Raw genomic sequence first — 26,911 nt, forward strand, 5'->3', positions numbered from 1 at the left:
TCCTCTGACTTGGGATTTAACAGGATCCCTCTGGCTGCCGTGTTGGAAATAGCCTCAGTGGGGCCAGGGTGGCAGCTGGGAGACCAGGGACCTGGACTACTGTACCCGTCCAGGCAAGCAATGATGGCGGCTGGAACCTGGTCGGGGTGGGGAGAGGTGGAGGTGGTGAGAAGTCTGCAGATTCTGGATGTATTTGGAAGAGAAAAACAGCAGAATTTGCTGGTGAGTCAGACACGGGCATGAGAGAAAAAAAGCAGTCGGATGACTCTGAGGTGTTTAGTCCAGCAACAGGGAGATGAGGTTACCATTCCCAGAGAAGCAGGCAGGGGCGGAGCAGGCCTGAGGTCGATGTTAAACACGGTGGTAAGTCTGAGATGCCCGTGAGCCATCTGCAGCCCGAGCAGCTTTTTCTCTAAGGACACAGCAGCAGAAAATATAACACAGTGTCTGGCTTGAGCTTCTGAAAATCCTCACTCCTCAGGTTTGTTCTCCTCCAGGGATAAAACCAACCCACCGGATCTTTCTCTGCCATCTCTCCTGAGCACGGCGAGCCTCCAACTGGGTCGGCTTCAATCCTCCGGGAAGCTGGCGCCATAAATCACCCGGCGATGATCCCAGGGGCCTCTGAGGACGTCTCCCGGTATGAGGCTCAGACAATAGAAGGGGATTTGGATGAGCTCACCCAGCGGCGGGCACATTAGATTTGCCATAAATTATTACAAGGTTAACAGGAAATCACACAGTGATCTCAGCTGAGCTGTGGAAGGAACAAGGGGAGGGTGCCAGGGGGCCTCACAGCGCCACATACTCCAAGCCATCACCCTGCTCTGCAGTCAGGGCAGTGTGTGTGTCCCAGAACAGATCATCAAATAGTCCTAGCATGAATGAGAAATGGGAAGGTTTTCTTGAGGACATCAGATGTCTTTGCTTAGCAGCTTAAAAGCTGTGTGTCCTTGAGCAAGTTACCTAAACTCTCTGGGCCTCGATTTTCTCATCTGAAAAATGTGGATAATACTTGTTCCTAACACAGCTGGTGAGGATAGCAATTTGCTCCAACTTCCCCCAAACATTTGCTCACCTTCCTGTCTTTTTCCCAGCACACAAAGAATCGCATGTTCTCCAGTCCTTGAATTGAGGTACAGTCATGTGTCTTGGTGTAGTGCATGAAACCCAGATGGAAAAGATATGTTTTAAGAGCCAGTGCGCAATTCACCATGATTCACTTCATTGACTTCCCTTCCTACAACTACTGCAGTTTGCCAAGAGTAGAGCGATCTGTGCCACCCATGAGGGGCAGGACATAACCTGCGATTGTTGTTTGTTAAGCTGGAATTTGGGGGTCATTTGTTAATGCAGCAAGACCTAATCTCTCCTGACTGAAGCCAGATTAAATGAGTTAATACATCTAAAATCCTTAGAGTACTGTCTGGCACAAGGCAGGCACCACAGACTGTTAGCTTTTATTATTGTTTAAACAATCATAAAGATGAAATCAGCAAACCTGGACATGGAGTAGCAGATAGACTCCAGGGAGGCCCCAGTGGCCTCTGCCCCCTGGTGCGCATGCCCTTATTAATCTCCTCCCCTTGATTGTGGGCTAGACCCACATGAGGCTTGCTTCTTGCAAAGGTGATGGAATGTCACTTGCAGGACCTACAATCACAGTGTCTGTCTTGCTAGGAGGCTCTCTCCCTTGCTGGCTCTGAAGTGAGTGGGTGTGTGGGAAGACCCACATAACAGAGAACTGGGGGTGGCCCCCAGCCAACGGCCAGCTAAGAATAGAGGGCAGCCTCTGGCCCAAAGCCAGCGAGAATCTGAGCCCTACAGCCCCACAGCAAGAGTAACCAACTCATTCCAGCCTGCCTGGGCTTTTTCAGCTTTAGCACTGGAGAGTCCCACATCCCTGGAAACTCCCTCCTGGTTTATCCAGGACTATCCTGGTTTTAGGGTTGAAAGGTTGGCATCCCTGGAGCCCTTCAGTGCTGAGCAAACTGGGATGGTCGGTGTATTCGATGGCTAGGGCTGCCGTGACAAGTGCCACAGACGAGGTGGCTAACCAGACAGACGTCTATTTGCTCACAGTTCTAGAGGCTGGAAGCCCTGGATCAAGGTGTGGGCAGTGTTCTTTTCTTCTGAAGTCTCTCTCCTCCACTTGCAGATGGTCATCTTCTCTCTGTGTCTTTACGTGCTCTTTCCTGTGTGTGTGTCCTAATCTTATTTGATAGAATAGTCATAGCAGATTTGGGCCCACTCTAATGACTTTGTTGTTTTTTTTTTTTTTTGAGACGGAGTCTCGCTCTGTCACCCAGCCTGGAGTGCAGTGGCCGGATCTCAGCTCACTGCAAGCTCCGCCTCCCGGGTTCACGCCATTCTCCTGCCTCAGCCTCCCGAGTAGCTGGGACTACAGGCGCCGCCACCTCGCCCGGCTAGTTTTTTGTATTTTTTTAGTAGAGACGGGGTTTCACCGTGTTAGCCAGGATGGTCTCGATCTCCTGACCTCGTGATCCGCCCGTCTCGGCCTCCCAAAGTGCTGGGATTACAGGCTTGAGCCACCGCGCCCGGCCATGACTTTGTTTAACGTAATTACTTCTTTGAAGACCTATCCCTAAATACAGTCACATTCTGAGGTACAGAGTGAGAGTCCATCTCAAAAAAAAAAAAAAAAAAAAGAACAGTGTTCCTCAAAAAGGATTGAAGTGGTGTCCCTTGCTCCACCCCCTCACAGGTCTTCTCAGTGCCTTTAATACATCAATGTACATTGTGCATTTACAAGCAGAGGTGTGAACATGCAGTTTTTCATGGAATCTTCTTCACAGAGCATCTGTGTGCATCAATGAGTATGCTGCTGGGCATCCTGGATTGGCGAAGATGACTGCAGGTGCTCAGAGCCTGGAGTCAAATACACTTGAGGACATCACCTCTGTAACCCTCACCCCTGCCAGCTGCAGTTAGGAGGGAATGGTTATCCTGTGTGGCTGGAAAGAAGATAAAAACTTCAACAAAGGAATTTTGGAGGGGACACAGTTTGGTCCATAAGAACTGGTTCCCCTAATTGACAGCCACAAGAACCTGAATTCTGCTAGCAACCACGTGAGCTTGAAGTAGATCCCTCCCTAGTCAAGCCTTCAGATGAGACCCCATCCCAGCTAACACTTTAATGGCAGCCTTGCAGAGGAACCAGCTAAGCCACGTCCAGTCTCCTGACCCACAGAAACTACAAGATAATAAATGGGTATCCCAGCTACTCAGGAGACTGAGGCAGGAGAATTGCTTGAACCAGGGAGTCGGTGGTTGCGGTGAGCCAAGATAACACCACTGTACTCCAGCCTGGTGACAGAGCAAGACTCAGTCTCAATAAATAAATAAACAAATAAATAAATAAAACTGGGTATCATTTTAAGCTGCTAACTTTGTGACATTTTGTTACACAGCAATGGGTAATGAATGCCTTGAGTCATATCTGTGCACTTGCCCAACCTTGACCATAGTTTTCTGCTGATCCCTGGTACAGAATCTTCTGTTTCCATAGTCACACGATGGTCTTCTGGGAGCACTGGAAGGACCAATGTTACTCTATAGATTCCTCTTCTGTTTCACCTAGTAACTCACTCTTCTGGGCTCTTCATTCTTCCCTCAGGTGGTAGAACATTGTTTTTGTCAAAATACTTTTATACGCTTTACTAATCAATCCATTTCTTGTTGGGTTCTGACAATGTCCCCAGTATGAATGGGTCTTCAAAGTGTTGAGTTTTTATCTTCTTTCCAGCCACACAGGATAACCATTCCCTCCTAACTGCAGCTGGCAGGGGTGAGGGTTACAGAGGTGATGTCCTCAAGTGTATTTGACTCCAGGCTCTGAGCACCTGCAGTCATCTTCCCCAATCCAGGATGCCCAGCAGCATACTCATTGATGCACACAGATGCTCTGTGAAGAAGATTCCATGAAAAACTGCATGTTCACACCTCTGCTTGTAAATGCACAATGTACATTGATGTATTAAAGGCACTGAGAAGACCTGTGAGGGGGTGGAGCAAGGGACACCACTTCAATCCTTTTTGAGGAACACTGTTCTTTTGTTTTTTTTTTTTTTTTTTTTTTTTTTTTGAGATGGACTCTCACTCTGTTGCCCAGGCTGGAGTGCAGTGGCACAATCTTGGCTCACTGCAACCTCCGCCTCCCAGGTTCAAGTGAGTCTCATGCCTCAGCTGAGTAGCTGGAACTACAGGCACATGCCACCATGCCTGGCTAATTTTTGTATTTTTAGTAGAAATGGGATTTTACCATGGTTGACCAGGCTGGTCTCAAACTCTTGGCCTCAAGTGATCCACCTGGCTCGGCCTTCCCAAAATGCTGGGATTATAGCCATGAGCTACCACACCTGGCCAGGGAACACTGTTTTGACCCACTCCGTGACACTAGAGGGTAAGTAGAATTATGCCCATTTTCCAGATGAGGACATTGAAGCACAAGAGTTCTTGTGCCTTACCCAAGGTCACCTTGCTGACAGAGTCAGCCTAAGAGTCAGACCCAGGCTGAAGGACACCAAAGTCTGGACCATTCACTGTCCCATCTGACTCCTGAAAACCAAGCAAGTAATTGAACGAGTCTTTGGTGGATCTTAAGGGGCTGGTTAATGCCAAGAAGTTGTGGAAACCAGGGCAGGGGCAGACCTGAAGGTCAAGTTGATGCTTTTCTGCTGAAAATGCCTCATGGGTGAAATTCCAACCTTCTCCTTTCTCTTTTAAAAATTACCAAAGCATTTATATTTTAACCTATTGTTTTCTTTAAAATTCTAGCATGGAGTGAAGGAACTGACCCCCAGGCTCCAGTGCCTACTGGAATTACACGCACCGCCAAGCTTTTTCCCTGCGATCGTTGGGAGTAGTAACGCTGTTATTAATAATAGCACATTATTAATATAATGTTGTTATTAATATTGTGTTATATATTATATGCTATATTATAACGTTATTAATGTAACGCTGTTATTAATACTAGCACTCAACCCTTGCATGAACATGGGTTACGAGCTACGTAAGCGCAGCTTGGTGGCTTCTCAACGAATCCTAATGAGAACCCTGTGAAGTAAGAACTGTTAACACCCCATTTTGCAGATGAGGAAACTGGGGCACTTGGTGGTTAAATAACTTGTTTGGTGCTGGGTGAGAAGCAAGAGGCAATGTCCTTAGATACATTGGGAGGGAAGTCCGTGAGATTTTATAGAGAATTGCCAAGAGTGTGAGAGAGAATAAACATTGCCAATAGTAACCTTGTCTACCAGTCTTTGGGGTAAAAACAGCAGCTGCTGTTTATTGAGTGCTTACCATGTTTCTGGCACTGCTCTGAGGGCTTTGTTTGTCTGTAGTCATTTCGTCCCCATGACAAACTGGTAAGTGAAGAAACTGACAATGCTCATTGATTATATTAAAGGCACTGATAAGTCCTGATAATCTGAAGAGTGAAGAAATGTTATCATCATCCTCATTTTCTAGGCTAGGAAACTGAGGCACAGAAAGGTGAAGTAGTGTGTCCAAGGCTGCACAGCTAGGAAGTGGCTTAGCTGGGACTCAAGTCCAGAGCCTGTGCTGTGTTCCTAACCCTGCATGCCATCACCTCTCTGGGGCTTACCAGAGGCCGGATGTTGGCATTTTCTTTTTTCTTCCTCTTGTTAGCCTATTTTGCAAAGGCAGACACTGAGACTCAGTGAAGGGTGCAGGTTGTTCAGGCCCCTGCAACAAGTGAGAAGCAGACCACCTCCCCTGGGGCACCAGACGCCAGGACAGAGGTGAGCAGCACTTACCTTCACTTTGCCGCATTCAGCTCGGCAGGACAGGCCCTGGTGGACCCCCCACCCTGTCCAGACCCATTGCCTGGCTCAATAGTAAAATAATGCTGACCCAAAAGATCAGAAGCAGAAGATGGCTTGCTATCCACATCTGCTGCTTACTCAGCATTCTTGCTGAACTTTAAAAAAATCCCTGAGAATGCCAGAACCAGAGCTATAGCTTGCTTAAAATGAAAGAAAAAAAAAAGGAAAAACTGATAATGTGAGGAATCTTTCCTGCAAGCCAGTGCAAATCAAATGGGTTTAAGCAAAGAGGGAGGCTTATTGGCTGAAGTAATTTAAATTCCAGGAATAACATCAGCTTCAGGCATAGCTGGATCCAGGGGCTTAGCTAATGTCATCCGGCTTGGGTCTCTCCTTCCCTCTCTGGCCTGTCCTCTCCTCCATGTTGGTTTTATTCATAGACGCCACATGGTGGCAAGATGGCTGCCAGGAGCTTTATGCCACATCCCCCAGGCATGAGTCCAGCAGGAAAGAGATTCCCTTCAGGGTACTACACACAGCAAATGCGCCAAGATCAACCTTGATTGGCCATCTTAAACCAATTAGGGGACAGCAGTAGGCCAAGTGGCTCAGATCCAAATCACCTGGAGTTGGATGCACCGTCTCTGGACCAAGAGTGGAAGGTTGGATGTCCCATGGAAATCAGGACTTGTTGCCTGAAGGAGGAGGAGCAGAGGCTGTGGAGACAGACTCAGGTACTCACTACACCAAGAAACGAATCAGGCCCTGTGTGCTGGCACCTTCTGTTTGCCCAAGAGATCCCTCTCTTCCTTTCCCCACTGGTCCTCTGCCCCTAAAGCTGACCCCCCAAACCACATCCATAGCCCACTGCTCTCTGTCTCTGGTTGGACTTGGCAGTGGGGCAGCCCGGCAGGACATGAGTGAGGTCAAGGGCTCCCTCAGGCCACTCAAGGGAACCTCTCCTCTCAAGACAGCTCCTGCTACATTCCCTCTCCTCCTGGCTTTCTGGAACTATCCCTTCCCTCCTCCCTTCCAGCCCAGGGGTGGTGGCATCACCTCCATTTCCAGCCCAGAGTTCCTCTATTCCTGCCCACGCTTTTGAAAATAGCCCCTGTATGAAGCCAACCTGGAGTCATACACATGTTACTGTCCCTGCTTTTCCTGAAATCTTGCACCCAGATAGATGCCAGGGAGGAAACCCAGTGCATGCTGGGACGCCCAGATTCTCCCATGATCCCCTAGTGTCAGCCCCTCCCCCACCAGAACCCACCCCCACTGCGCCCTGGCTTCCCCCAAGTCTTAACCACCAGTGAGTTGAGAAGATGAAAAAGTTCTGGAAATGGACGGTGGTGACGGTTGCACAACAATGTGAGTGTGCTTTGTGCTGCCAAATTATACATTTAAAAATGGCTAAAATGGTAAATTTTCTGTGATGTATATATTGCGGTAAGCCACAATTTTTAGCATGTTAAAAACAAAAAAAAAGCCAATAAGCACAAATCCTCATCCAGCCAGTGTCCCAGCTTTTCTCTCTCCCTGCTCCACCTCGGGTATAGCAATTCCTGCTCGGAGAGGAAGCCAAGTCTCCTTTCGATCAATGCGGTATTGACTCGTGTTTCATGAACAAGGACAAAGGCTGATCGCCTTCCAGTGGATCTGAACTTCACACGCCCCCAGGCCTCGGGCACAAATGATGCAAACCATTTCCGCAGCCAAGAGGGAGGAGGCTCAGCAACTGGCCCTGGGTGGGCAGGGGAAAGAAAGGCATTTGGCCAATGCCACCCACTAGGAGCCACTCCGGGGCAGAGATGACAAAGTTCGGAGCAGACGCCCAAGTTCCTCTTTCCAGCACGGGAACTGAGTCACCCTGCCTGTGTCCTCCCAGCAGCTCCGTTCTGCCCGCAGGCTGGGAGTGGCCTGGTTACAAGGCCAGATGCCCACAGTCAGCAAATTAAAGACAGTCCTTTCCACTGGGAAGAACCAAGACTCCCAGGGCACACAGTAGGCCGGGTTCTAGATGCTGACACTAAAAAAGGGAGCTGAGGCCAGGCGCAGTGGCTCATGCCTGTAATCCCAGAACTTTGGGAGGCCAAGGTGGGCAGATCATGAGGTCAGGAGCTCAAGACCTGCCTGGCCAACATGGGGAAACCCTGTCTCTATTAAAACTTACAAAAATTAACCAGGCATGGTGGCAAGTGCCTGTAATCCCAGCTACTCAGGAGGCTGAGGCAGGAGAATCACTTGAGCCTGGGAGGCGGAGGTTGGTTGCAGTGAGCCGAGATGCGCCACTGTACTCCAGCCTGGGTGACAGAATGAGACTGTCTCAAATAAATAAATAAATACATTAATTAAATGAATAAAAAGAAGGAAGCTGAGCCGATCATTCCCTGTCCTCATTGAGTTGATGCTCCAGGGCAGGCTGTCTAGTAGAAACATAACGCCACCCACAGGCAGAATTTAACATTTCCTAGTAGCCACGTTAAAAGGAAGAAAATGTGGCTGGGCGCCTTGACTCAAGCCTGTAATCCCAACACTTTGGCAGGCTAAGGCGGGAGGATTGCTTGAGCCCAGGAATTCAAGACCAGCCTGGGAAACACAGTGAGACCCCATTTCTACAAAACATTTTAAAATTTAGCAGGGCATAGTGACACCTGCACCTGTAGTCCCAGCTACTTGGGAGGCTGAGACAGGAGGATCCCTTGAGCCTGGGAGGTTGAGGCTGCAGTGAGCCCTGATCGTGCTGCCGCCCTCCAGCCTGGGCAACAGAGCAAGACTCTGTCTTGAAAATAATAAATAAATAAAAATAGAACGTGAAAAAAACAGATGAGATTAATTTTAATTTAATCTAATTGATCCAAAATATTATCCTTTCAGCACGCACTCCACATAAAGAATTAATCCCTGAGCTATTTACATGCATTTGTTTCATCCTAACTTTCTGGAACCCACCGTGTATTCCACACTTAGAGCCCATCTCAATGTGGACACTAAATTCTCATCGGAAATATTTGATCTGCATTTTGATTCTGTAAAACTGACAGTTGAAAAGATGCATTAATCTACTGAAGTTGCCCCGTAGAGACTTAAAAGTCTTCCAAGAACTGAGTATCAAAAAAATCATCTTCCTTTAATATTCACATCCACATTGGCAAAACTGCTTCGGTTTTTAATTTTTAATTTAAACTAATTAAAACAAAGATATGAAGACATAAAATTCAGTTCCTCAGTCGCGATAGCCACATTTCAAGCGCCTGATAGCCACACATGACCAGAGGCTATTATTTTGGCCAATGCCGTTTTAAATGGAGGAGACAGGCCAGGTGCGGTGGCTCACGCCTGTAATCCCAGCACTTTGGGAGGCGGAGTCGGGCAGATCACATGAGGCCAGGAATTCAAGACCAGCCTGGCCAACATGATGAAACCCTGTCTCTACTAAAAATACAAAAATTAGCCGAGTGTGGTGGCGGGCGCCTATAATCCCAATTACTCTGGACGCTGAGGCAGGAGAATTGCTTGAACCTGGGAGATGGAGGTTGCAGTGAGCCAAGATTGTACCACTGCACTCCAGTCTGGGCAACAGAGCAAAACTCCATCTCCAAAAAATAAATTAATTAATTAATTAAATGGAGGAGACAATGAAACTATGTGTAAATGGCATCGTTTCATGTCAGCAGAATCCCACAGTAGGTCCTCTTTCCTTTAGCGAATTCATTTAGCGAATTATTTTGAGACACATCCACACTGGGGGTAGGTGTGTGTGCATACATCCACCTGATAGTAAATGCGAAGAAAGAACACAGAAACTAAAGGGAGGTTGGGAGTGCTTTTAGTTAGAGAGGAGATTTGGACAGGCCTCTCGGAAGAGGTGATGTTTGGCAAAGACTTGAAGGCCGTGGAGATCTGAGCCATGTTTGGGTCTGGCAGAAGAGTGTCCCAGGCAGAGGGAACAGCCAGTGCGAAGGCCCTGAGGTGGAAGCATGCCTGGTGTGTTCAGGAAGCAGAGCAGAGGCCGGGTGGGCTGGAGTGGACAGAGGATGGGAGAAGAGATAGGAAAGGAAACCAGAACAGTCCCAGGGCCAGACCCCATGACCTCGTGGGGCTTTGTAAGAACTCGGACTTCTACTCTGAATCCTCTGTCCCCGCCCCCAGTTCATTCCCAAAATGTCCTCTTTTCTTGCCTGGCTCTTCTCTCATTCAGCGTAGGTATCTTTAGAGTCATTTATTGTATTAGTCCATTTTCACGCTGCTGATAAAGACATACCTGAGACTGGGTAATTTATAAAGAAAAGAGGTTTAATGGACTGATGGTTCCATGTGGATGGGGAGGCCTCACAATCATGGCAGAAGGTGAAAGGCACATCTTACATGGTGGCAGACAAGAGAGAGAGCCAAGCAAAATGGGAAACCCCTTATAAACCATCAGATCTCTTGAGACTTACTCACTACCACAAGAATAGCATGGGGAAAACCGGCCCACAATTCAATTCTCTCCCACCGGGTTCCTCCCACAACCTGTGGGAATTATGGGAGCTACAATTCAAGATGAGATTTGGGTGGGGACACAGCCAGACCATATCATTTATGTTGCTGTGCACATCAGTAGTTCATTGTAAGGATATACCACCATGTGCTGACCCACTCGCCTGCTGACAGGGTGTTGGTTTATTTCCAGTTTTTGGCCGTGACAAGAAAGCAGCAATGAACATTTGTGTACAAGTCTCTGTGTCGACAGATGCTGTCATTTCTCTTGGAGGGGGATGGTGGGGTCATACTGGAAGTGTATGATTAACTTAAGAAACTGCCAAACTGTTTTCCAGTGTAGTTACATGATTTCACATTCCCTCCAGCTGTGTGTGAGTTCCAGGCCCTCTGAATTCTCCCGGTGCTGGAGGGCGTCAGTCTTTTTCATTTCAGTCATGCTAGCTGGTGCTGGAGTATCACATTTTGATTTTGGACTGTGAGATCTTTAAGGTCCGGAATATTCATTCATGTTTTCAACAAATATTTACTGAGGACCCATGAAGCACCGGGCACTGTGCCAGGAGCAGAAGCAAGCACAGTCGCTGCTCCTGTGGTATGTCCAGTTTCGGGGTGAGACTGACACTTAACAACTGTGCGGTTACAGGGCCTTTCAGTGCATGAGATGCCAGGAGTCTGTGAGGCAGAGAAGAGTGACCTGTTCTTGTGGAGAGGGAATCAGGGCACGCTCCCCTGAGTAAATGACTTCTTGAGAACTAGTTGGTTGGCCAGGCAGAGTGGCTCACACCTGTAATCCCAGCACTGTGGGAGGCCAAGGCGGGTGGATCACCTGAGGTCAGGAGTTCGAGACCAGCCTGGCCAACATGGTGAAACCTCGTCTCTACTAAAAATACAAGATTAACTGGGCGTAGTGGCACATGCCTGTAGTCCCAGCTACTGGGGAGGCTGAGGCAGGAGAATTGCTTGAACCAGGGAGGTAGCAGAGGTTGCAGTGAGCTGAGATCGCGCCATTGCACTCCAGCCTGGGTGACAGAGTAAGGATTTGTCTCAAAAAAAAAAAGTTAGTTGAGTGGGGAGGAGGCAGGAAAGAGAAGTCCAGGGAGAAGAGATGCCCACACACAGAAGCCATGGATAAATTGGGATCCTTCAGGCTTTGAGTAACAGCTATGAGGAAATGTAATACTTTCATTGCTGTGGATTGAATGTCTGCATCTCTCCCAGATTCCTATATTAAAATCCTAACTCCCAATGGGGTGGTATTAGGAGCTGTCTAATTTGGCGATGATTGCATCATGAAGGTGGCGTCCCCATGAAGGTGATTAGTGCCTGATCTAGTTTGGATATTTTCCCCACCCAAATCTCATGTTGAAATGTACTCCCCGAGGCCGGGTGCGGTGGCTCATGCCTGTAATCCCAACACTTTGGGAGGTCAAGGTGGGTGGGTCACGCCTGTCATCCCAACACTTTGGGAGGTGAAGGTGGGTAGATCACTTGAGTCCAAGAGTTTGACACCAGCTTGGGCAACATGGCGAAACCCTGTCCCTACAAAAAAAAGAATTACAAAACAATAGCCAGGCATGATAGTGCACGCCTGTAGTTCCAGTTACATGGGAGACTGAGGTGGGAGGATCACAGGTGGAGGTCGAAATGAGCTGAGATCACACCACTGCACTCCAGACTGAACAACAGAGTAAGACCCTGTCTCAAAAAAAATAAATAAATATAATCCCAATATTAGAGGTGTGGGCTGGTGGGAGGGATTAGATCATGGAGGTGGATTTCTCATGAATGGTTTGGCACCATCTCCTTGCTGCTGTCCTTGTGACTGTGAGTGAATTTGCACAATCTGATTGTTTAAAAGTGTGTGGTGCCTACCCCACCCCCTTGCTCCCACACTGGCCATGTGATGTGCCGGCTCCCCCTTTGCCTTCTGCCACGATTGGAAGCTTCCTGAGGCTTCCCCAGAAGCAGAACAGATGCCAATGCCATGCTTCCTGTACAGCCTACAAACCGTGAGCCAATTAAGCCTCTTTTCTTCATGTTACCCAGTCTTAGGCATTTCTTTATAGTGACATGAGAATGGCCTCATATACTGCCCTTTTAAAAGAGACCCCAGAGAGTTCCGTTACACCTTCTGCCATGTTAAAACACAGCAAGAAGCCACTATCTATGAACCAGGATGTGGGTCCTCAACAGACATCGAATCTGCCAGTGACTTGGTCTTGGACTTCTCAATCTCCGGAACTGTGAGCAATAAAAAATTTTTTGGCTGGGTGCAGGGCCCACGTGTGTAATCCCAGCATTTTGGGAGGCCAAGGTGGGTGGATCACCTGAGGTCAGGAGTTTGAGACGAGCCTGGCCAACATGGTGAAACCCCATCTCTACTAAAACTACAAAAAAATGAGCCAGGTGTGGTGGCACATGCTTGTAATCCCAGCTACTCAGGAGACTGAGGCAGGAGAATCGCTTGAACTGGGGAGGCTGGGGTTGCAGTGAGCCAAGATCACGCCACCACCCTACAGCCTGGGCAACAAGAGTGAAACTCTGTCTCAAAAAAGAAATTGAGACAAGGTCTCACTCTAGTTGCCCAGGTTGGAGTGCAGTGGCATGACCACAGCTCACTGCAGCCTTGACCTCCCAAGCCCAAGCAATCCTCCCACCTCAGCCTCCCAAGTAGCTGGGACTACAGGTGTGCACCAACGCGCTCAGCTAATATTTTTTGTATGTTTTGTAGAGACAAGGTTTCACCACGTTGCCCAAGCTGGTCTCAAACTCCCGAGCTCAAACAATTTGCCCACCTTGGCCTCCCGAAATGCTGGGATTACAGGTGTGAGCCACCGCACCCAGCCTGAGCAGTAAAGTTCTGTTGTTCATAAGCCACCAGTCTATGGTAATATATAACACAGGGGTCACCAACCTCCGGGCCGTAGACCGGTACCAGTCCATGGCCTGTCAGGAGCTGGGTCACACAGCAGGAGGTGAGCAGCAGGCAAGCGAGCATCACCACCTGAGCTCCACCTCCTGTCAGATCAGTGGCGGCACTAGATTCTCATAGGTGCACAAACCCTATTGTGATCTGCGCATGTGAGGGATCTAGGTTGCCCGCTCCTTACGAGAATCTAATGCCTGGTGGTCTGAGGTGCAAGTTTCATCCTGAAACCATCCTCCCCACCGACAGGCTGTGGAAAAATTGTCTTCCACAGAACTGGTCCCTGGTGCCAAAAAGGCTGGGGACTGCTGGCATAACAGCAGCCTGAACTAAGACACTCATATAACAGAAGGCCTAGGGAAGGGCAGTCTCAGGATGATTTCGACCCCACAATATCATCAAGAGCCTAGGAGCTTCCCAGCTTTCTGCTCCACCATTCTCAGTGGGTCAGCCATGCTTTCTCTCATAGTCATAAAGTGGCTGCTGTGGCTCCAGACAACACACCCTCACCCTCACCCAGTGAGCCAAGCAGGAAGGAAGAGAGGCAGCAAGAGGCACTTTCTTCTCGTTTCTCTCCTATTAAAATCTGCCCCCAGCCGAGTTTCCCTAACATTTTGCTTGCTAGAGCTTGGTCTCATGCCCACCCTAAACCAACAAGAAACAGGATTCCCTTAGATCTATTGTGATCAATTCCCTGGGACAGGGAGACTCATCCCCTAAATAAAATCCAGACCGTTCGAGAGGAAAAGGAGGTAATGCTCGCTAAGTAGCTGACCACCAAGGCCTGCCTGGCTCACAGACTGTTGTTTAATGGAATTGGTGGCTATCTCAGGAATGTCTGGCTTGCTGGCCTGAGAATTCACCCAAAGTGACATGGCAAAAGATGAGAGATGGGCCAGGCAGCCTCGTCCCAAACACCAGGTCTCAGTTCCCAAATGTCCTCTAGGCCCCAAGAGGACCCAATGAGAGTCACAGGTGGGAATAAGGGGTGACCTCCAGGAGCCCTACCCATGAGGCTTCTGAGTGGGGGTCCCAGGCCTCTGCTCCCCACTCCCCACTGAGATATCAGGTGTGGAGCTGGGGCCAGGGGCCGCTCAAATCCACCTTGCCACTGGCCCCAGTCCAGGCAGCCACTGCCATTCAGTCTGAGCACGCTCTCTCACTCTCTTGCTCTCGCTCACTTTTAAAGAACTCTTTTTTTCATTTCCCTGGGGGAAACATCTTAGCAACTCCTGAACCCGGCTCTGAAGATGAAGGGAAGCTTAGAAACAATCCAATAACGGCGCATCCCCTCCCGTCTCCTCCCAGCCGGGGGAGGCCCCTGGGCCTCGCTCCATCTGCGATGCACAATCTGTGATCACCTTCCTTCGTTCAGCCCACCATGTGCCTGGGCCTTCTCTGAGTTCCCAGAAGGTGGTGGGGAACAAACTCCCTCCACCAGAACCGGCGGCCTCCTGGGGAAGGAAAGACAATCAACAAGAAAGCAAATAAATGCAGCAACGGCAGAGAACACTTCGTGCTGTGATGCAGAGTTTGGCTTCTTTACCTGAAGGTCAGAGAAGGCTTCTCTGAGAAGCCGACCTTGAGCTGAAAACTGATGAGGAGCCAGCTCTGCAAAGACGGCAGGAAATGGGTTCAGACGGAGGAACACCAAGTACAGAAACCCTGAAGTGGGAAGGAACCAGGTGGGCTCCAGGAACAGGAAGGGCTGCGTGGCCGGCGAGACGCTGGGTACCTGAGGTCGTGGGCAGATGTGGCTGGGGGTTCTGGCTGTGCTTGGCTCCATGTGGATTTGGTATTAAGTCCAGGTATAGCAAGAGCACATCTTAGGCTTTGCTTGAGAATTTTTACTTTTTTTCCAGAAACCCTGGAGACAGAGCAGTTGAGAAGCTGTTTTTAGGTTTGTTTTGTTTTTTAAAAAATAGAGATGGGGTCTTGCTATGTTGCCCAAGCTGGTCTCGAACTCCTGGCCTCAAGCAATCTTCCTACCTCGGCCTCCCAAAGCACTGAGATTACAGGCGTGAGCCACTGTACCCTGACCAGACCGTACCCGGTCTTTGGCTCAGGAGTTTGGCTCCAACCTTTGATGTTTTCAGGGATGACAATGTGCCCTACTGAAGATTGCCCGTGCCACCGTCCCCTGCAGACACGGGTCGTCAGTGAGTGACAAGCAGAGGTGTCAGGCAGGGCTCTTTGGAAGCATTCCTATTTTATTTTATCTTATTTATTTATTTATTTTGAGACAGAGTTATTTATTTATTTATTTATTATTTATTTATTTATTTTGAGACAGAGTTATTTATTTATTTATTTATTTATTTATTTATTTATTTTGAGACAGAGTCTCACTCTGTCAGCCAGGCTGGAGTGCAGTGGCACGATCTCAGCTCACTGCAACTTCAGCCTCCTGGGCTCAAACAATTCTCCTGCCTCAGCCTTCCGAGTAGCTGGGATTACAGGTGTGCGCCACCACACCTAATTTTTGTATTTTTAGTAGAGACGGGGTTTTACCATGTTGGCAGGCTGGTCTCGAACTCCTAATCTCAAGCAATCCACCCGCCTTGGCCTCCCACAGTGCTGGGATTACAGGCATGAGCCACCGTGTCCGGCCTTCTTTTTATTTTTGAGACAAGATCTCCCTCTGTCCTTCAGACTGGAGTGCAGTGGTGTGACCTCAGCTCACTGCAGCCTTGAGCTCTTGGGCTCAAGAGATCCTCCTATCTCAGCCTCCCGAATAGTTGGGATCACAGGTGTGCGCCACCATGCCTGGCTACTTTTTGTATTTTTTGTAGAGACAGGCTCTCACTACATTGCCCAGGCTGGTCTCAAACTCCTGGACTCAAGTGATTAGCCCACCTCGGCCTCCCAAAGTGCTGGGATTACAGGCACGAGCCACCGCTCCTGGCCAGCGTTCTTTTTCAGAGTCTGGTATAGGGAGGCAGCCTGCGGGGGGCATGGGAGCCCCTGCTTTCCCGCTGGTTGTCACCAGGGCTGGCTCTCGGCTCTCAGGTCCCCGCTTGCAGCACAGGAGCTGACTTCTTCAAAGCCGCCGGGAGCTCCTCTGCTACTGCGACTTCCCCATGGTATCATGCAGTCCTGGGAGTGACTACACCATCACTCTTTTGTCACATGTCATCACCTGATCGAGGGAACAACTATCCCATCGCATTCTCACTCAAGGGAGGGATTATCCCAGGCATGGACACCAGGGCAGAGGGGCTTAGGGGACGCTGCAGGATTCTGCCTACCACAGAAGACAAAGCTTCTGGGCGGGGGGGGCTTGGCCTGGTGCAAATGCTAAACCCAGAGGGGGCCAGTCCAGGGATCGCCCAGAGTTCCTCAGGATGGAGTCCACTGTCTGAGCAGAATCCTCCACTGGGCAATTTACAGCACAAATTGTGAAGTCCTCACCCTGCATGAAGCAGATGCAATCAGGTGATTCGGGAAAGGCTCAGATGAAAGCAGGGACCAGCCAGGAGAAGGCCGGACTCAGGAGCCTGGGGAGGGCCTGGGAGGTGGCCGGCAGCTGCCACTTCACAGAACCAGAAGAGGGAAGGCCCAAGGGTGGAAGAGTCAGGACTAGACTCAGTTGGGTGGGATAGAAAATCCAGTCCCCCAGCAGCACAGAGCCCTTGGGGAATTCCCAGTGGCTGCTGCGGGTAAATAGATAAGAAATCCAGCTGCCCACAGAAGGTGGCCTCTATTTTAGAGATTAAAAAACTAATGCTCAGAGAGGTTAAGTGACTTGCCCAAGGTCACACAGCTGGGAAGTGGGAGAGCTGGGATCTGAACCCCCTTGATTTGACTTTCTGTCACTTGCAAGCAGTAAGTCCTGATTACTATGCCATGTGACCCTTGGCAAACCAGGGAGTGAGTTCCTGAAGCTTTTATTATAGTTTTATGTGTGTGTGTGTGTGTGTGTGTGTGTGTGTGCACGCATGCACACGCACATGTATATGTGCAGGGTTACAACATAAGATGTACTTCTTACCAGGGGTTGTGTTTTAAAATATTTGCAAACAGGCCAGGAGCAGTGGCTTATGCCTGTAATCCCAGCATTTTGGAGGGCCAAGGTGGAAGGATCACTTGAGGTCGGGAGTTTGAGACCAGCCTGGCCAACATGGTGACACCTTGTCTCTACTAAAAATACAAAAATTAGCCAGGCATGGTGGCACATGTCTGTACTCCCAGCTACTTGGGTGACTGAGGTGGGAGGATTGCTTGAACCCAGGAGGCAGAGGTTGTAGTGAGCCAAGATCATGCCACTGCACTCTAGCCTGGATGATAGAATGAGACTCCATCTCAAAAAATTAAAATAAATAAAATACAAAAAAAAAATAATAAATATTTGCGAGCATTGCTTTAAACTCGTGTTCCTCAAAGTGTCCTTCATGGATCAGCAGCCCCAGGTACTCTGGGAGCATGTTGGAAACGCAGTCTCAGGCCCCACCCTAGGCCTGCTGAAGCAGAACTGCATTTTAACAAAATTCTCAGTTGAGCTGTGTGCAGTTTTGAGAAGCTCAGCTCTGGCTAGAACCTAAGCGTGCCCGCAGTGCCTCGGGCTCTGCAAGGAGCTCCAGGGCCCCCCATCATCTCTCAAGGCTCCCCCAGATGTGAGGGAACCTCAGGGCAGTGACAGGAACTGAATCCCCAAACGCTTCCCACCCCGCCGCCCAGCCCTCCCCGCTGCTGCCTCCTGGCACAGCTCTCCCTGGGACTGTGCCCAGGGTTTCCCACTGCCTGGGCCTCTCAATACCTCCTGGGAGCTGAGGCCCACCCGCCCAACTTGCCCCCCAGGGCCACCCAGGACAGGGCCTGGCAAGCTTCCCAGAAGTGGAAGTGACACTTGGTTTAAAGAAACAGACCACGAAAAGGGTGGCGACCAGCTTCTCTCTGCCCTGGCATGAAGGTGTACCCACAAAGAGCTAAGGCAGCAGCAGGAGGGATGGAAGTCAGATAGTTAGACAGCGTGGTGCTGTGGTCACCACCACAATTTCGGACTCCTGTCTTCACCCAGCAGGTCCATGAGAACATTTATCCACCCACCCACGCACCCAACCACCCATGCACCCACGCATCACTCACCCACGCACCCACGCACCCACGCACGCACCCACCCACTTACCCACACATCCACACACCCATCCACCACTTGCTGAGGTCCTCCTGAGAGCTCCAGGGACAGACAGGCAAGCATTCTGCCAGTAACCCGCTGGGTGACTTATGAAGTCGCCAAGGCACCCCGGGCCTCAGTTTTCCCTTTGGTAAAATGTGAGAGTTAAACAAGAGGCCTCCAAAACATTTCACTTTGATCTTTCTTTTGGTATGGCAGTAATAAGGGTGAATGGCATACAGTAAGCGCTCAATGAGTGCCTGTCCATGAACAGACACAGCCCCAATACCACTGTCCATGCCCCCAGTTTTACAGAAGCAGCCCCAGGCCCAGCTCCGTGGTGAGCCAGCGGGATGATCATTCTGCACTGCTTTGCCACAGACTGGCCTTGGTGTGGTCATGTGACTCACTTCTGACCAAGGGGACATCAAAGGAAGTCTGCTGCGACCTCAGGGAAAGATTTTTCTTCCTGATATAAGAGAAACACACAAAGAAGACCTCCTTTCTCCCCACCCAGCCCCTTTCTTCCAGTTTGAGAGGCTGCGGTGTAAAGAATTGATGTCTGGAGCAGCTGCAGCCATGTTGGGACCCTGAGGCAAGAAAGATGGCAGTGTCATAGGCACTGAATGGCCTGGTCTTCGACAACATCACTGAGGGGCTGAGCCACACCTGGAAACTCATACCTCTGGACTTCTTAAGTTAAATGGTCTTGTCATCTACGCCATAGTGTGCTGGGCTTTCTGTTACCTACAGTTGAGGCATGCTAACCAATCCGGTCAGTTCTTCAAAGCCACTTCTTACCCATCTCCCAGAGCTCTGCTCAAACGCCCCTTCCCTGCCAGCACCCGTCCAGACACTCTTGAACTCACCACGGTCCCTGGCAGCACACTGAGCATAGGTGCCATTTAATTTGCCAGGAGAGCTGGGGATAAATCCCTAACCTTAACCCTCTAACGTGGGTCGTGTAGAAGGAAAATCCCATTTTTCTGGTGCCCTCGTCTAAGTCAGAGCCCTGGGCTGGAGAGAGGCTAGGTCTGCATCTGCGCAGTGACTAGAAGGATTCCTAGCCCACCTCAAGGTCAATAGTGATAGCACAGGAAGCCAAACTGCATCAGAATTCCCAGCTAAGGCCAAAGAGCCAAGCAGGCCTCAACCTTGCCATTTCCTAGCTGTGTGCCCTTGGGCAAGTGACTTCACCTCTCTGGGCCTCAGTTTCCCCATCTGTAAAATGGGAACAGTAACACCTCAAAGATCATGATAAGGGCTAAATGGAGGCAATTAAGGGAGCCAGCTAGCCACTCGGAGGCCTATTTCCCGTGGGCAGGAAGCTAGCATGAGGGTGGTTGGGAGGATGACACCCCACTCCTGGAATGTGTGGGAATGAAGCTGTCTGGTAACCAGTGTGAGGCCAGGGTCATCTCACAAACTCTCTACTCTAGATCCAGCTTCCACAGAAAGTTCCAGGACGTGAGCTGTCACTAACCCTTCCCTGGCTGCCACCCAACAGCAAGGTGGCCTACCCCTGTACCTCCCAAGGGCCCGAGGCCGTCCCCAGGCCCCTGCTCAGGACCATGTGCTGGTCAGGCCCCGGCTGTTTCCCCTGCTGTGGGAGGACGAGACAGGCGAGATGACAGGATGGCCTTTTCTATCCAAAGTGTAATCAGACAACCCGCGTACCTGCTCCAACCTCACTATGAGGAGAGGCCGGTGAGTAATAAGATCTGACGTTTCTGGAGCATTGCTACGTGCCAGATGTGTTCTAGCACTTTCTATCAATTTATTTCATCCTCAGAACAATGCTGTGCGGTAAATACTATTATCATCGCCATTTTACAGATTAAGAAACCAAGGCTCGGAGAGGTTAAGTAACTTGCCCAGGGTCACACAGCTAATAGGCAGTGGAGCTGGGCTTTGCAACCATCTGATATGACTTTCTGCCATTGCAGCCAATCAGTCCTGATTAATGTGGCATGTGACCCTGGGCACCTGCTCTGAACCAAACTGGAAGGCGAGCTGGCTGGAGAAGCCCTTTCCTTCTCAACAAACAGGCCAAAGCTCCAGCGCTCCTACTCCAATAGAAACCCCGACAAATGGAGATGGCGGTGGCCAAGGTCAGCAAGAGAAGCAGGCGGCCTGAGCTGGGGGCCCTGGGACCACACACGGAAGGCACCGCCTTGCTTTCTCACCCGGCACCAGCAGCCCCAAGCAGCTTAACCCAGGAGGTCACGCATCTCTTTTGAAGTCCGAGTCACAGGATGAAGATTCCATTTAACGCCCCGATAAAGCAAAACCACTGAGAAAACAAACGAGAGGCTGCCCAGGCACAAGCATGCTCACCCTCCAGGAGCCCCGGAGAGTGCTGGCTGCACGGCAACGGGGCTCCTTCCAAGCCAGCCTTTCGCTCAAGGATGATCCCAGCCCAGGAAGACGCAAGGCTGTGACTATCAGCGCCATTTTACAGGTGCAGAAATGGAGGGCCAGAGAGGTTGCACCACCTACACAAGGTCACATAGCCCATGAATGAGACCGGAAATGGTGAATAAAATTCAGGTCTCCCCATGCCCCCCAGTGCTCTTCCCTCCTTCATCAGAGCCAGGTGAGAGTTCTCCCTCCCCTGCTGCAGAGAGCAGTACTGTTTTGGGGTACACTGCATTCATTTCTCTCTTTTTTTAAGAGACAGGGTCCTGCTCTGTTGCCCAGGCTGGAGTGTGGTCGTGCAATCATAGCTCACCTCAGCCTGGAACTGTCGGGCTCAAGCCATCCTCCCACACTGGCCTCCTAAAGCGCTGAGATCACAGGCGTGAGCCACTGTATGCAGCCTCATTCTCCTTTTCAATGAGGGCATCACTCTGAATTTCCTCCACGCAGTCCAGGATGGTCAGGTGGCCTCCATCCCCTGAAAGGGCAGAGCCTGTGCCCCAGGCCTGGCCAATCAGAGCACTGCTAGCCAGGTGACTGGCTCAAAGACGGCCATGCGACCCGAGCTGGTCCTATCGGGGGGAGGGCTAGGTAATTGTGCCAGAGTTAACCAGGGAGAAAACATTCCATCCCCCCCAGACTGGAACCAAGGGAGATGTGAGTTAACACAACACAAATGTATTATCTCACAGTTCTAGAGGTCAGAAGGCCACAGTAGGCCTCACTGGACTTAAAGCAAGATGTTGGCAAGGCTGTGTTCCTTCTGGAAATTGCAGGGGAGAATCCATTCTGTGCCTTTTCCAGCTTCTAGAGGCTGCCTGTACTCCTAGGCTCATGGCCCCTTCCAGCAAAGCCATCACTCCTGCCTCTGCCTCTGCAGTCACAACTCTCTCTGACTCATGCTTCTCTTTCACTGCTAAGGAACCTTGTGATTACATCACCCTTATGATAATCCAGGAGAAGCCCCCATCTCAAGATATGTAACCTAATTAGATCTACAAGGGCCCTTTTGCCATGTCAGGTAACATATTCACATGTTCCCTGGGATTAGGACATGGACATCTTTGGGGGTGGTTATTCTGCCTACCATAGCAATCAGAACCACAGCAGGCAGGGTGCCAACATGGAGAGAAAGTAAATCCTGGTGAATGTTTTGAGCCCCTGGATCAAGCTATACCTGAAGGTATATACTTAACTTTTCAGTTACATCATGACGATTAAATTTCCTTTTTCCCCCTAAGCTAGTTGGAGGCTTTTGTTTTGCTTTGTTTCGTTTTATCATTTGCAAACAGAGAGCCTGGCTGAATTAACTCCCAATCCATAAAGATTTCACTGTGAGAAATTACCAGCTTGCATGTGTCTCTCACATGAGGCTGAAATCTTGAGAGTAAAGACAATACCTCCTATAACTTTGTCTCATCAGCACCTAGCAAAAGAGGCACTGAGAAAATGTTTGTTGATTGAATAACAATTTACTGACGGAATAAACACCCTCCTACATGCCCTCCCTCAGTGGCCATCATGAGAACAAGAGGGCAGAGAGAAGCCTTGGCAGGATTTCCCAGGGGTGAATGGTAAGCCAGTCATTTCCCTCTGGGGGTGGCAGCTTCCTCAGAGAGAGGTGACCCAGACAGAAGTCCCGGAGAAAGCCTGACTTTCGTAGGCAGTGAGGGGCCCTGCCACCCAGAGCCAGCACTTCCCAGTTGATCCCGGGATGGCAGCTGCAGCGCTCTGCCGACAAATCTTTCTGAGTCATTTCTGGTCAGGAAGCAGCTTGCCATCGGATGAAAGTCACAGTGGCTCCCTCTGCACACCCGGAGGAGGCAGCAGCCTCCTCTTTTCCGCAGCCACAGAGTTCGGTGGCCACGGCCCTGCAAGGAGGGTTTCACGGGGCGAGGAGAGGAGTCAGAAGAGAAGCCTCCCAGGAAGGCCCGTGTGTCCTGGTCCCCAGAACTGAGCTATCATTTTACCCGACGACGAGGTCACTGCCATTCTTGTTCCCACGTACATCTGAGACATGTGGTCTGAGGCAGGCTCCCTGCCTCTCTTCTGCGCCCCACTCCCCAGACACACCTGCCTCTTCTTTTCTGATTTATCCTCTGTGGGCCCCGAAGGGCAGGCCTCACCCCTTGACAGATCCACGCTGAGCCCTGCACTCAGCCCTCCGTGCATTCAGGTACAGCAGTGCGGCAGGCCTTTGCATATGCTGTTCCCTCTAGCTGGCACACTGTTCCCCACACAGTCTAAACTTTAGCTACTGTCACTCATGGATGCTCAAGGACTGAACTGAAACATTGCTTTTTGTTCATGTACTCAACTAGCATTTATCATGATCACTGGTGATACGGATACAGCACTTACAACGTGCCAGGCTCTGTATCATCTATTACAGATACAAACAACAATGTACTCTTCACCAAAAGGCTAAGGTGGGGAAACTGAGGCATGGGTAGTAAGTGACAGACCCAGAATTTGGACCCAGACAGAGCTGCCCCCAAGGGCTGGGTGCTCAATCCTTGGGCCACACCATACAGATTTCCTGGACTCCTGGACTTTAGCCAAGTCCTCCTGCTGTGCCCCCACTCCCCCAACTGCCTGCCAGACCCCATGAGCAGGGGCAGGGGTGGCTGCGTTCACCTCTGACCCCCAGCACCATCACTGAATGGCACGACAATACATAAATGAATGAATGGGCACCCAAGCCTTGGGACCTTGGGCACCTAACAGTCCTGTGCCTCAGTTTCCCCTCTGTGGAATAGGGATAATAATGGTATCGACTCTTGACAAAAGGCATATCTGAGCCCCTCCTCTTAAGGGGAATCCTGACAAGGAATTTGAGTGAGAAATGGGGGGATCTCAAAATACATCAATGATTTCAGTCGCACTGCTCCACAGAGGCCCAGGCATGAGTGACGTTATAAATATTTAATAACTCGATGATCTGGGCTCCTGTCCAATGGAATGAAACCTGGATATAAACACTGGGCACAGTATGCTGATGTGGATCAGTGTGTCTGACCCCTGGGCACCCGCTGGGGACACAGCTCCACCGGGCCCAGTGCTCTGGAGCTCCCGCAGACACCACCTGCCACCATGAGTAAGCCAAGGTGAACAGGCAGCTGTAGGAAGGGCGTCCAGATGGTTGAGTCGCTGGGACCCTTTGCAGACTCCCGAGGGGCAGTGGAGCTGCACAGCCTGGACTCTCCACCCAGGTCAGACGTACTCAGCTCAAGACCCAGCTGGCACTTCCTCCTCACTGGTCTACAGTGCCTGAAATGGGGAGCCTCCCCAACACGGGCAGTGGGTCCTTTTGGAGTGGCCAGAGGGGTCCTGTTAGGGAACCTGTGGATGGCTCGGGATCTTAGAACACTCTGAGCTTGGGGTGCCCAGAGAGCGGACCTTCAGAACCCACGTGACTGTCTCTGCTTGTGACTCCTGACAGCTCCTTAATCCTAAAGAAGCCAGATCCGAATCTTGGCAAATTGTAGCCAGGAGTTCTCAAGCAGCCAGAGAGTGATGGGCGTCCACTGGCAGAGGAAAGATCCAGCTTTAGGAGCAGAACCACGCCTGCGAGCTGGCCCTAGCGAGCTGTGGCCTCTGCTTACACACCTCCAGGGACGGGAGCCCACTCCCTCCTCCGAGGCTCATGGCTCAGGGTCGTGGCCAGAGCCTACCTGTGCAAAGGCGACTCCAGCAGCCACCAGCCCCGCCCAGCTCTGCCCGCACAGCTACAAGGCCATCATCTTGCCCTTTGTCAAGTTTACCATGTCATGTCCCGCCCCCCATTCGCTGAAATCAGCCCCAAATTGCCTGGAAACCCAGACTCAGCACCCCTTCCCCAGCTTTCCTTCTTCATGGAGTTTCTATTTCAGAACAAGGAAACAGATACCCCCAAAACAATTAAAGAAATAAATCTATAATTACAAATTGTACTACGTGCCACGGGGAGAAATGGCAAGAAAGGAGATGGGCTACTTTTAAGGATGAGTTTTGACACAAAAATAGTTCCAGAATATTTCCTGGGTTTGTGAGAACAGGGGTTTCTATCTCACGAAACAGAGAAAAAAGAAAGGAAGGAGGGAGGGAAAAGAAAAGGAAAGAAAGAAAGAGAGAGGAGAAGAAAGGGAGGGAGAGAACCCAGGAAAGAGAAAAGAGCCACTGATTCCCCAGAACCATGGCCTCATCCAGGGGCCAGCACACCGCAGCCGTGAGGCAAATCCAGCTGGTAACAAAGGAGAAGAGTTCACAGGCTGCACACTAAGAATCATTTTTACATTTTTACAATTTTTATTTATTTATTTATTTAAGACAGGGTCTTGCTCTGTTGCCCAGGCTGGAGTGCCGTGGCCCAATCACAGCTCACTTGCAGCCTTGAATTCCGGGGCTCAAGCAATCCTCCCACCTCAGCCTCTCGAGTAGCTGGGTCTACAGGCACATGCCACCACGCCTGGCTAATTTTTGTTTTAAACACTGGGTCTCACTACATTGCCCAGGCTGGTCTCAAACTCCTGGCCTCAGTGATCCTCCCGCATTGACCTCCCAAAGCAATGGGATTACAGGCATGAGCCACCGCACCTGGTCATTCTTTACATTTTAAAAGTTTTTACAAACAAAACAAAAACTAACAAAGAATGTACAACAGAGACCTCGTGACCCACAAAGCCTAAAATATTTACTACCTGGCCCTTGATGGAACACGTTTGCCGTCTCCGAATCCCGCCACTGACTTCTGCCGGGGCCAGCTGTGAAAAGCAGAAAGGGGCAGATCAGACGGCCGAGAATTTTCCATTTCTGCCCACGAGGCCAAGCACCATCCATCACAAACCTCTAAACGCCGAGGCCTGGAAGGTTAAGTGATTTCTGCTCCAGCTCAGTGAGGCGAGGTCAGGGCCGGCCAGAGAACAGATGTCCTCATGCACCAAGGAGAAAGGAGTCATTCCCAGCCTCTACCATTAGCCATTGCTCATCCGGCTGTTTAGGAAGCAGGGGAATTAATTTTGCTTGTTCCACGTGTGGTGTTTTATGAAATAAGGGGAGAGAAAAGGCCTATTTATCAGTCAGGGCTCCCAGCTGCAAGTGACAAAATTCCCAATTCAAAGTGGCTGAAGCGACAGAGAGAGCTTATCAGCTCATGTTACTGAAAAGTCCAGGGGTTGGGTGAGTTTCAGGCACAATTGGATCCAGCGGCTCACAATAGCACCTCCAGGACTCATTCTCTCCATTCCCCTAGGGTTTTTTTGTTGTTGTTTTGTTTTTTTCTTCAGATGTAGTCTCGCTTTTGTAGCCCAGGCTAGAGTGCACTGGCATAGTCTTGGCTCACCTCAACCTCCGCCTCCTGGGTTCAAGCAATACTCCTCCCGAGTAGTTGGGATTACAGGTGCCCACACCACGCCCAGCTAAATTTTGTATTTTTTGGTAGAGACGGGGTCTCGAACTCCTGACCTCAGGTGATCTGCCTGCCTTGGCCTCCCAAAGTGCTGAGATTACAAGCGTGAGCCACCACGCCTGGCCCTCTGGGTTGGTTTTATTCCCAGGCAGGCTCCAGCTTCCTAAGGCAAGAATCTCACCGAGCCCTGACTGCATCATGTGACCCTCCTTTGGACCAATGACTGCAGTCAGAGGATGGGATGACCTGATTGGTCAAGCCTTGGTCATGTGCTCCTCCAGGAGCCAAGGAGGCGGGGTCAGCCCCACCTGAACTACCGATGGTGAGAGACAAAAAGAAGTGTTTCCCGCAACAAGATTCCGGGTCGCCGTTACCATGAGGAACAGATGCTGGGCTGGTAAAAGCAACAGCTGTCCGCAATAGAAGCAAACTCCTATTTCCCAGGCCCCTTGGCTAAGTCTCACCACCACCAATTTTACAGCTGAGTAAACTGAGGTCCTAGAGGTGAAGTCAGTCTCCTTTGGTGATGCAGTCAGCGCCCCAGTCCCAATCTGGGTCTGATTCATGCTCAGGCTGTTCACATGACCAGCGTGTATCTCTAATCCTGCCCTCCAAGAACCCTGCACACAGTTGGTGTGCAATAAATGCACATCACATCGAATTGTTGTTAAGAGTCTGCCCCTGCCCACTGGACCATAAGATGCCTGAGGGCAGAGACCATGTCTGTCTTGTTCACTGTGGCACCCCAACACCCAGCGCCTAGCAGGTGCTCCACC

General features: G+C 50.3%; 1 long non-coding RNA gene across 3 annotated transcripts in view; it reads right to left on the reverse strand.

Annotated features, from left to right (window-relative positions):
- The window catches only part of LOC135966349 (uncharacterized), a 132,143-nt gene extending 105,819 nt beyond the window's left edge, over positions 1–26,324 (reverse strand). For all 3 annotated transcript variants that reach the window (XR_010579643.2, XR_010579641.2, XR_010579642.2), the window contains exons 1-2: positions 25,575–26,324; positions 25,429–25,491 (exon numbers count right to left, since the gene is read on the reverse strand). This is a non-coding gene — a long non-coding RNA (uncharacterized lncRNA). The remainder of the gene's footprint in view (positions 1–25,428; positions 25,492–25,574) is intronic.
- Positions 26,325–26,911: the final 587 nt, after the last annotated feature.

This window comes from Macaca fascicularis, chromosome 11, assembly GCF_037993035.2.
Source record: "Macaca fascicularis isolate 582-1 chromosome 11, T2T-MFA8v1.1".
NCBI lineage: Eukaryota > Metazoa > Chordata > Mammalia > Primates > Cercopithecidae > Macaca > Macaca fascicularis.